The sequence below is a fragment of the Micropterus salmoides genome, unplaced genomic scaffold, assembly GCF_014851395.1.
Source record: "Micropterus salmoides isolate LMB-PRFRI ecotype aquatic unplaced genomic scaffold, ASM1485139v1 Ms_hic_scaffold_11, whole genome shotgun sequence".
Taxonomy (NCBI): domain Eukaryota; kingdom Metazoa; phylum Chordata; class Actinopteri; order Centrarchiformes; family Centrarchidae; genus Micropterus; species Micropterus salmoides.
The window spans coordinates 22,791,623-22,801,685 of NW_024040152.1; the positions used below are offsets into that span (position 1 = coordinate 22,791,623).

Consider the following 10,063-nt stretch of genomic DNA (forward strand, 5'->3'; position numbering starts at 1 on the left):
AAGCCCATAATCAGCCTGTGCAGTTTACGGTCACTGCTGTGGCTCAGTTTTCGATGTTTCTAGGTGAAAAGCTATACTGCTATTATATGATTGCACTGCTTTTTGGGAATTTTGCCACATTGCTCAAGCAGTGTGTGACAAGAAGAATGGCACCAAAATCATCTCTCTGTTTCCAGGAGATTGCTTTGTCCACTGTTCACAGTAACCAGAACAGTGAATGGCAATTTATCAGCACTGTTGAAATGTATGTTCTCTGGTCTGTTCTGCAACCTAATGGAACATCAGATAAAACGTTAAACAATAGTACATAATTTATACCTGATCAATACAACAAAAATGTCTTTAGAGTAGGTGAAACCATGTCGCCGAATCCACTTATTGGAGTTATATTAGTACTTGCCCAGCACACAGCTTTTGGCTCTCACCTCAATGACCTTTGACTTTGTGATGTCTGCTGTCTTTTGAGCTGCCTACAGCTCCATATGCACCATCCTGAAGCTGCACATAAGTGTTATCCTATTCCCCCTGTAAGAACTAAAAAGTGAAAACTTGTTAAGGCATTTGCTTTTTTTTGTATAGTGTAAGTAAGTAATCAAAATCCCTTGAGTTGTAACTTAATATTTGGCACCTTACTCCTATCAGCAGCAGGTCAGATTGTCCGAGATGAAATACATGCATTTGTTTGTCTCAGTAATAGAATAACTCTTCATTTGGTTCCACACAGTAAAAAAAGACCTTCAGAAAACAAACAAACAAAATAAAAATAAATAATAGAATTAACACAAATCATGCATCTTCACTGGAAAGATCATCATTGTACATCATAACATGATTTGTAGGGTGTAGCCACATGTAGCTATAGCAGTCTTATGACGTACTTTGAGCTGTTCATGGACATCTCTGAGCTGTTTCTGGGCCTCAACAGACTGGTGATTGGCTTGACTGAGTTGAACCTTCATCTCATTCAATGTCTCCCTCTATCTTCTTCTTGATCCTCACAGCATCAATGCTGCTGCTCACCGCAGACTTCAGCATTCTCTGCATGGAGTCGATCACCCTTTGGCTATTCCTCTTGATTTGTTCCATCTCTTCATCCTTCTCTGCCAATTTCCTGTCAGCATTACACGCGATCTCCATGTTCAGCTGAAGCTTCCTTGGTTTATCAAGGAACTTTAAATATTGCAGCCTATATGTTATGCTTTACCTCTTGAGGTTATTTTTGGTTGTGTCTTATTTGGCTTCACAAAGCTCAGTGCTCACTTCCTTTCCAGCCCTCTTGAGCTCATTTGTCTTCACATTTTCACCACTCTGTTCAATCAAGTCAGAGAGTTTCACTTCAGAAGAAAACAGACAGAATAGACAGACCTCTGGTTTGGTAATGTTTGGCTCTAACACACAAACTGAACTAGTAAACAATAACGTTTATTTATCAAGGGTAGCCTTTTCTTTCTATCAAGGATGGAGGCTATCCAAATAAAAGTAAGCTATTTAGTCTGTTAAGTAAAAATAACCTTTTTCATCCATCCATCCATCCATCTTCATCCACTTATCTGAGGTTGGGTCAGCAGCTCCAGCAGGGGACCCCAAACTTCTCTTTCCTGGGCCACATTAACCAGCTCTGACTGAGGGATCCCGAGGCTTTCCAAGGCCAGTGTGGAGATCTCTCCACCTCGTCCTGGGTCTTCCCCAAGGCCTCCTCCCAGTTGGACGTGCCTGGAACACCTCCCTAGGGAGGCATCAAGGAGGCATCCTTACCAGATGCCTAAACCACCTCAACTGGCTCCTTTCGACGCAAAGGAGCAGCGGCTCTACTCTGAGTTCCTCGCGGATGGCTGAGCTTCTCACCCTATATCCAAGGGAAACACCAGTCTCCCGCCTGAGGAAACCCATATCAGCCGCTTATACCTGCGATCTCGTTCTTTCGGTCTTGACCCAGCCTTCATGATCATAGGTGAGGGTAGGAACGAAAATTGACCGGTAGATTGAGAGCTTTGCCTTACGGCTCAGCTCTCTTTTCATCACAACGGTGCGGTAAAGCGAGTGCAATACTGCCCCCGCTGCTCCGATTCTCCGGCCAGTCTCCTGCTCCAGTCTCCCCTCACTCTTTAACAAGACCCCGAGGTACTTGAACTCCTTCACTTGGGGTAAGGACTCATTCCCTACCTGGAGTTGGCACTCCACCGGTTTCCTGCTGAGAACCATGGCCTCAGATTTAGAGGTGCTAATCCTCATCCCAACTGCTTCACACTCAGATGCAAACCGATCCAGTGAGAGTCATGGACTGATGATGCCATCAGGACCACATCATCCGCATAAAGCAGTGACAAGATCCCAAGCCCACCAAACCGCAACCGCAACGACTACGCCTCGATATCCTGTCCATGAATATCACAAACAGGATTGGTGACAGCCCTGGCAAAGGCCAACCCTTACCTGAAAAGAATCCAAAGAGCAAAGAGGAAAGAGCAAATCCCGGAAGGCCTCCTTCTTCAGTTGGACGGCTTCCCTGACCACCGGTGTCCACCACGGTGTTCGAGGGTCACCGCCCCTTGAGGCACCTAAGACCTTGAGACCACAGTTTCCTGCTGCGGCTTCAGCAATAGAAGCTTTGAACATTGCCCTCTCAGGTTCAATGTCCCCAACCTCCACGGGGATGCCAGAAAAGCTCTGCCAGAGGTGTGAGTTGAAGATCTCGCGGACATTGGCCTCCTCCAGACGTTCCAAGTTCACCCGCATTACCCGTTTGGGCTTACCGGGTCTGTCCAGAGTCTTCCCCCACCCCCTGACCCAACTCACCACCAGATGGTGATCAGTTGACAGCTCCGCCCCTCTCTTCAACGAAACATGTGGCTCAGATCCGATGAAACGATTACAAAATCGATCATCGATCTTCAGCCTAGGGTGCTCTTGTACCACATACATTTATGAGCATCCTTATGTTCGAACATGGTGTTCGTTATAGACAATCCGTGACTAGCACAGAAGTCTAATAACAAACACCCACTCGGGTTCAGATCAGGGAGGCCGTTCCTCCAAATCACGCCTCTCCAGGTATCTCCATCATTGCCCACATGTGCGTTGAAGTCTCCCAGTAGAACTATGGAGTCCCCTACTGAAGCCCCATACAGAACTCCATTGAGGGTCTCCATGAAGGCCGAATACTCTGAACTGCTGTTTGGTGCATATAGATAGATAGATAGATAGATAGATAGATAGATAGATAGATAGATAGATAGATAGATAGATAGATAGATAGATAGATAGACAGATAGATACTTTATTTATTTAAAGAGTTTTTAAGTCTGTTGGTGGAGCTGGGCTGGGACAGCAGTCTGCCACTGAACACACTCCTCTGTCCGATGAAGGTGCTGTGCAGAGGGTGGTGGGTGTTGTCCAGTATGGACAGCAGTTTGTCCAGGGTCCTTCTTTCTGCCACTAGAGAGTCCAGCTCTGAGCCCACCACTGAGCCAGCTCTCCTCACCAGTCTGTCCAGTCGACCGGCGTCTCTCTTCTTGCTGCTTCCTCCCCAGCAAACTACAGCATAAAAGAGGACGCTGGCCACCACAGACTGGTAACACATCTGCAGTAGTTTTTTGCAGATGTTGAAGGACCCCAGTCTTCTCAGGAAGTACAGACGGCTCTGCCCTTTCCTGTGGAGAGTGTCCATATTTTCTGTCCAGTCCAGCTTGTCATCCAGCTGCAGCCCCAGATATAAGTCCTGACCACCTCCACATCGACCCCCTCAATGGACAAAGGTTTGAGATGTGGTTTCTTCCTTTTGAAGTCCACCACCATCTCCTTGGTCTTGGAGATGTTCAGCTGCAGATGGTTGGTCCTGCACCACCTCACGAAGTCCTCTACCAGGCTCCTGTACTCCTCCTCCTGTCCATCCTTGATACAACCAACTATCACAGTATCGTCTGAGTATTTCTGCATGTGGCAGAGCCCGGTGTTATACTGGAAGTCAGATGTGTACAAGGTGAAGAGGACGGGAGAGAGCACGGTCCCCTGTGGTGCTCCGGTGCTGCTGACCACAGTGTCTGACGTGTGGCCCTTCAGTCTGACGTACTGTGGTCTCTCTGTGAGGTAGTCCGTAATCCATGTCACCAAGCGTGGGTCTACCCTCATCTCTGTCAGCTTTTCTCTTAGAATGGAGCAGCCGGATGGTGTCGAAGGCGCTGGAGAAATCTCACAGCGCCGCTCACTTTGCACAAACAACAGTCAGAGTTTTTCCCCCACAACCCGAAGGCGTAGGGAGGCGACCCTCTCGTTATGCCACCCATGTGGCAGCGCACCCGACCCCTGTGGATCTGCCTATGGATGGTGGGTCCAAAGGATGGAGTGGGGGGTGCCACGTTGCTGTTTCAGGATGTGCCCGACCGGGCTCCATGGCCGACCGTGCCCTACCTCTGGGCCTGGCTCCAGACAGGGGCCCTGGCTTCCTCCGGTCAGGGTCTCTCTTCCTCTTCCTCGATTGGTCATAGGGGTCTTTATGAACCATTATCGGTCTGGAACCACTTTGCCTTGGGAGACCTTACCAGGAGCACTAGGCTCCTGACAACACAGTAAGGTGATGGTTCCCGGAGAGGATAACCTTTTTCATCCATTTCATTAACTTTCATTCTGTATTAAAACATGCATCTTATTATTTCATAAGCAGTCATAAATTAATTAGTATAATATGACACTTGACAAAAATTTAATGGATAGTCATGCAAGGCATTTAGAGGTTCTTTGACCACGTACATTAAATCTGTTCATTTAGACTTGGGACAAGACTTTAAATAGTGTGTTATATTTGCTCAGCCACTAGACTCCTTGTTGAACGTTAACAGACAGTTAAGTGTTAACCTCAAGAAGAACATGCCTGATGAACTCTAGACTCTAGACAGGTTCTTGTTCTCCCTCTTCAGGGTCTTTAACTGACCCACAGCCACTGTATAGGAGTTCTTCATTTTAAAGAACTCAGATCTGGTATCTTTCAAATTGGTTCTCACTCCCTACGTGTCAAATACAGCCGCTTGGTCAGTGGCCACATGCTGAAAACTATGATGCTGTAGGTACCCGTCTTGCATAATTTCTGGAGGTGCCCCTCTAGCATAATGTTATGATGTGACGTCAAAGTCAGGTGACATAATATAAAGAGAAAAGTCCACGAAGGGACAAGGCCAGGTCCGTTGGATGGGTAAATTCAGCAAGAGACTTATTTCTGCGTGAAACCAAGTCAATATTGACCCTTCTTCAACTTGCGAATGTAAGTTAAGTTACGTAACTTAATTTAACTTGTGTAGCTATTGTACTTAGTTTAACCCAAACTATGATCTTTTCCTAAACCTAACCAAGTAGTTTTGGTGCATAAACCTGGCAATACTGCATGTTTCATAATGTTAACCATATATGTTTCATTTTGAACTGGACGTTGCATATTTATTATTGCTCACTTGACCACGGAACCCTGCACTTGCAAAACTGACGATAGAGGGTTATGTAAGGCCACTGACCAAGCTGCCATATTACGTATCATCATCACACTATAATTGATTTGATTAAAGAAGTGGTATTATGCTCATTTTCAGGTTCAAAATCCTATTTAGAGGTTGTACCAGAACAGGTTTACATGGTTTAATTTTCAAAAAAACACAATTTTTTTGTCATACTGCACATTGCTGCAGCTCCTCTTTTCACCCTGTGTTGAAGGCTTCGTTTTAGCTATGGAGTGATGCATCTTGTCTCTAAATGATCTTTGTTGGGAGTTGCGCATGCGCAGTTCCTAGTTAAGGACTACTAGCCAATCAGAAGCAGAGAAGGGCAGGTCAGCGAAAGGCTGGTAATAGCCAATCAGAAGCAGAGAAGAGCGGGTCAGCCAAAACATGGTAAACAGCTTCGATTCAGCTGTAGGCTACATGTTGCCGACCAGCTTGGTAATATGGACTGGAGCAAGAGTTTCAGAGTGGTGAGTTATTAATCTGTAGCAAAAGTGTCTTTTGTCCATAAAGTTTTAACCGAGCTCTGTCTCTACATCACAGTTATAACTTTATGTCCATTGACTGCCTGGAGGGTAACTTGTGTCTGGAAAGGAGAGGAGAGGTGTGCTGCAGCTCAATGTTTTTCCACCAGCGTTTTTGAGGGCGTGTCAGACAAGCGGAAGTAAAGGATGGACTACAAACGAGCTGTTTTCAGGCAGTTCAGAGCAGAGTTTTCTGTGGGAGATGGGAACTCCCTTTGGGGTGGACTTTGGGCTTTTTCACTTTGCAAACCTATTACATGCACAAAAAAGGTATATAACTCAATAAAGGAGAGGGCCAAAAAGCATAATACCACCTCTTTACATTTTTCTTATGTTTACTCACTTTTCATTTTGTTAATAGATAAATATAATCAATAACATGTCTATTTTGAAAGCTTTATTACTTTACAGCATTTTTTCCAAACCTTCTTAAAGTGTTTGCACAGTATAATTACGTGTAAAAAGTTACACCATCTTTATAGGAGTAGTCCATAAGACCACCCCACAATGTCATCATCCATTGCAGTGTTTCACTGTGGACATCATCATATGCCAGTTTGGTGGACTTCACCATTATTGTAGTAATATAGTTATAGAGGGTAATTTTAGTTGTTAATAGTATATTATATTATTTTACAGTGTAAAAGTGTTTATATGTTAATTTATTAAATGCATCTCAATTTTATATTCATCATGCTTTTTCATAAATGGAATGCAGTCACTTGTCAATGTTGCTCTGATTCATGTCAAGGTAAGTGGCCACTTCATTGCCTTTCTCCACATCACTTATTAGAACTGATTTGATGTGTGACGTATTATGTACAGGCATGTCATGTCATATCGTGTACAATCACATGATGCTGCTGATGACTGTGGTGTCTTTTCTTAAAATGCTTTAAATTATGTAATAATGAACAGAGCTATACCTAGTGCCATCAGGTTCAGCCTGCTTGCTAAACTGTTGCCATGATACTTCACAGCACCAATCAACATGTCACTAACTTCTCCTCACCACCGAAGCTCAGAATATCAATGGCAGTCTGAATTTCACAGGAAAAAGTCATTTGCTGTTTGAGCTCATCCTTTGGTGAATTCTCTGTGATTCTCTGTGTTCTTAGCATTTGGACAGTGACACATTGTTTGATGTTTTAATTACCTTGGATGTGAAATGACAGTAGTTATTTAATTGTTCACTCCATATGGCTGAATATAACCTCTAATTAAAGCTGCCAATCTTTTACCTCATAATTACTGTGTCATTTCATATTCAGCAAAGCTATAACAGTAGGGAGCCAAAACATCAAACAATGTGTCACAGCCTAAATCCGTATGGAGCTCAGCAAATTACTTTCCATTGACTTACATCTGCGTCAATGAACTCTTCTGTCATTAATGCGCTTGACAGTTATTTCACCCTGGTGATCATTGTACTGTCATAAGAGTTTGTAGAGAGCATCTGTACGAAGTTTGGGGTAACAACTAAGAGTTTTCAGGATTTTACTTCTGTTTTATATTAGAGACAGGGAATGCATTTGTAAGCTGTAAGTAAGTAGAAAGACGAAATGACAGAACATGGTATTCCACTGCTCAAGAGAAGGAAAGCCTGTGACTGATAGCTTAGACCATAGCCTAGATTCTGTTTGATTCACAGAGACTTGAAAAATTTCTTTTCACCTTTTTCTATTTAAATTTGGTCAGACAATAATGTAGCACTGTTTCTGCACTGTTAATTGTCCGTGAGCTCCAAGGTCTGATAAATGTGATTTGTTTTGTCCGTATTTGTATAGCCTTTCTAGTCTTTTTAACCACTCAAAGTGCTTTTACACTACATCTGCATTCACCATTCACTCACATTCATTCACTGAGCCTAAGTGCTCAAACAGAAACTAACATTCACAAACATTCATACACATGCAATTCAGGGTTCAGTATCTTGCCCGAGAACACTTTGACTGGGATTGAACCGCCGACCTTCTGATTAACGGCCAACCTGCTCTACCCGATATCAGTATCTTATGGTTTTCATACAGGCAACTGAAGCAGCTCATAATCTTTTTTAGTAGCCCTCCTTTTCAGTCCCTTACTGCTTGCCAATGTCAGCAACTGTACTGCTGATAACATTTAACACCGGCCTCAAAATAGAGGCCGCCCTGTTAATACCTTGTCAACATAGTGATATATTGAAAGAGGGCTCCAAATTAGGGAAGCTAATTTTGCAACTATTTATCATATGTAGCCATTAACACATCCCTTTTTAAGGTTGCAGAGCAGACTAGCATTCTGGTAGTTTTATGGCATGGTCACATACTAAATTCTTCTAACACTAGGATCTGTATGTCCATTGTTGCAAGTGGTGGATTCTGCTGCCTTCTAGCCTTCACCCAGTGCAATGGTTGCAATGCACTTAATAACATGGTGTTGACAGTCTTCCCAGCTCCAGAAGCTGGTTTTAACAAACACAAGCTCAGCAGTTGTTCCAAAATGTGTGGCCTGTTCCAAGAAGCAGGTTTACTGAGATATCTTGATAACATTTCTATGTGAAATGTGGTACCACCTTAGATATGGAACATTAACAAATGTAAAACAACCCATTTCCAGAATTCACAGTAAAGTACCAGACAACTCAGTAAATCCTACTTCTTGGAAAAAAATTATCCACTGACCAGACTAGCTGGACCTGAAAGGACCTGCTTAACCCATAGCCAACGTCTACTCTCGCTAGAATTTCCGCCTTAATTTAAGTCAAAGGCCAAATTATAGTTGAAAAATACACTTGAACACAGCTAAGCTAAGTGCAGATACCCTCAGGTAAAGTTAAGTGTAAGCATACAAAGAAAAAAAAACTATCATGGAAAAATACTATCACTGTTGTCCATCTAATATTCCAGGTGTCGCCTGTGAATCATGGCCTTAGGAAGTGCACATGTTTCCCGTCTGTTATTTAAGTGAACCAAGAAGAATATGTGGCAAAAGACACAGGATAAACCCAACCATGCACACTAGCTTGCATGTTCCCAGGAACACACAGGGGGTGCCAGGAAATAACCAAACCCAAATAACACTGTAATTGTTCCTGCTGTCTCTGATGCTCTCTCCCTTTCTGTCTCTCTTAATAAAAGCCTGTTTGACAGACCAGTGCAGTATATGTGCAGCACAGGAGGGACTCTTCTGTTGCTGCTGAACACAAAATTGTATTATTGAAGCATGCACCCAGCATAGTGGCTTCTTATTTCTTTCCCTGTGTCTGTCCTAGAAATGTTTTCAGTCACCAATAAAAGCATAATGTGGTCTTATACATGCAGCATTTGCAAGTGAATTGCACTGCCCCATATTGCCTCTGATGGTAATCAGAAAAAACACTGCGCTATGAGAGAAAGAATAGCTAGTCCAATATTGATTGTGATTGTGCTGAATGTTATCTGATGGAGATGTTGGAAATGGAGGCATACTGTATGTAAACTGAATGCCAAGCTGCCTGGCCATATGGGTAACAATAAGATACAGGCATATGAAACAGCAGGAACAAATTATTCTTAAATTATAGCCACAGCAGTGCTTGCATTTCAAACCATAAGTAAATGGGACAAGCATATGGTGAGGAATAACTTAAGAGTGTGTTATATGGGAAATATGGTTAAATTGTTTATGAAAGAATGTGTGTGGCATCCTTTGTGTTGTCAGTGAACAACATATCAATTCTCTTCCTCTCTGTCTCATTTGTGTCATCTCATTTTCATCCCAATCAAGCCTCCATTTCACATTTCATTCTTATCTCTCAGTTGCCTCAGCATATTATTATTTCCCCTGTTTGCATTTCTCAGTGTCTCTTGCTCTCTTTATATTTTACTACTGATCTCTCTCCCTGTGATTTATTTTCTTCCCTATACAGTATCTCTCTGTTTCATCTAGTGCCGTTTTCTTGCTTCTTGCTTTTTTCTTCTACCCATACACCATATTTTGATTCCATTCAGCACAAGTTATGTTAAAAAAAAATAGTAGGATCTCACCTAATGACCCCTCAAATTACTCCTGTGCACATTTATTACTCAAAAAAAA

The 10,063-nt window shown here is 42.9% G+C and overlaps 1 pseudogene; it reads right to left on the reverse strand.

The window, feature by feature from the left end:
* Positions 1-821: 821 nt before the first annotated feature.
* On the reverse strand, positions 822-7,397 carry LOC119898293 (annotated as a pseudogene).
* Positions 7,398-10,063: the final 2,666 nt, after the last annotated feature.